Source organism: Silene latifolia, chromosome 5 (assembly GCF_048544455.1).
Source record: "Silene latifolia isolate original U9 population chromosome 5, ASM4854445v1, whole genome shotgun sequence".
Lineage (NCBI taxonomy): Eukaryota > Viridiplantae > Streptophyta > Magnoliopsida > Caryophyllales > Caryophyllaceae > Silene > Silene latifolia.
The window spans coordinates 21,627,868-21,629,092 of record NC_133530.1 but is presented as its reverse complement, the minus strand read 5'-3'; the positions used below and the strand labels follow the sequence as shown (position 1 = coordinate 21,629,092).

At 43.9% G+C, this 1,225-nt stretch overlaps 1 non-coding gene across 1 annotated transcript; it reads left to right on the top strand.

Annotated features, from left to right (window-relative positions):
- Positions 1–1,104: 1,104 nt before the first annotated feature.
- Positions 1,105–1,211, top strand: LOC141658058 (small nucleolar RNA R71). The gene has a single exon (XR_012548968.1). It is a non-coding gene; the product is annotated as a small nucleolar RNA R71 (small nucleolar RNA).
- The last annotated feature ends 14 nt before the right edge of the window (positions 1,212–1,225 follow it).

Here is a 1,225-nt window from a genome sequence, read left to right as displayed (position 1 = left end):
ACAAGTTCATCTTATCCCTCCTTTTCTTCAATTACCTTAGGAGGTTCATCCACAACTTGAGGGTCGACTACTTCACCCGGTCTACTACTCTTCCTCTTCTTGACAAATGCTCGGTCTTCCAAATCTCGACCACTCCTCAAATTGATAGCATTCATGGTTTTCGGATTTTCCTCGGTTTTACCCGGGAATTTCCCTTGGGAGGCTTGTAGTTGGCTCATTTGGGTAGACAATTGGGAGATTTGGTTGTCCGTCATCCGTTGAGAAGCTTGCATTTGGGTCCTAAGTTGGTTGATGGATGAGGTTGTCTCGTCATGTTTTTGAGTGGAATGGTTGATGAATTGTGTTTGAGTATTGACAAGTTGGTTTTGGGAAGTCATCAATTGTTCCATCATGAGTTCCAAGCTTGACTTTAGTTGGGTGTTTTGTTGGAAAGGTTGGGTGTTTTGTTGGAAAGGCGGGTTGTTGGGTGGGTTGAGTGGTTGAAATTGTTGTCTTGGTTGGAAGGTTCTTCCTTGGAAACCCGGTGGACCTTGATTGAATGTTGTGTTTTGTTTTTGAGCTTGAAAGTTTGGTTGTTGTGATTTTTGTTGGAAGGTTGGGTTTTGGACATTTTGAGAGCCATAAGAGAAGTTTGGGTGGGCTCTCATTCCGGGGTGATATTGGTTATTGTTAAATGCTTGCTTGGCCGGACTAGACTCCCATATCCCATTCACTTGCTCCATACAATTGCCATCTCCAACCACCAAAGGACACTCATTGGGTGGGTGTCCTTGGTCTCCGCAAAGCTCACAACTATAGACTTGGTTCCTCATAGAAGAATTGCTAGATGTTTTGCTTGAACTCATCAAGGCAACTTGTTGCTTAAGCACTTCTATCATCTCTTTTACCTCAACATTGTTGACCGATTTGACCGTTGACTTCCCTTTCCTCTTGTGCCTATCATTGTTCCAATGAAAGGTACGAGAAGCCATTTCTTCAATAAGCTCTTTCGCCGTCTTGTGATCTATCTTATCCAATGCTCCCTTCCCCGAGCCGGAATCAAGGTTCATCTTTATTTCATTGTTTAGCCCTTCATAGAAATTGTTGATGAGCTCATCATCCCCAATACCGTGGTGAGGACATAGCCTTTGGAGGCCCTTGTACCTCTCTCATGCTTCATAAAGGGTCTCATCTTCTTGTTGGGTAAAGCCTTGAAGCTCACTCTTGATTCTTGCGGTTCGTTGGG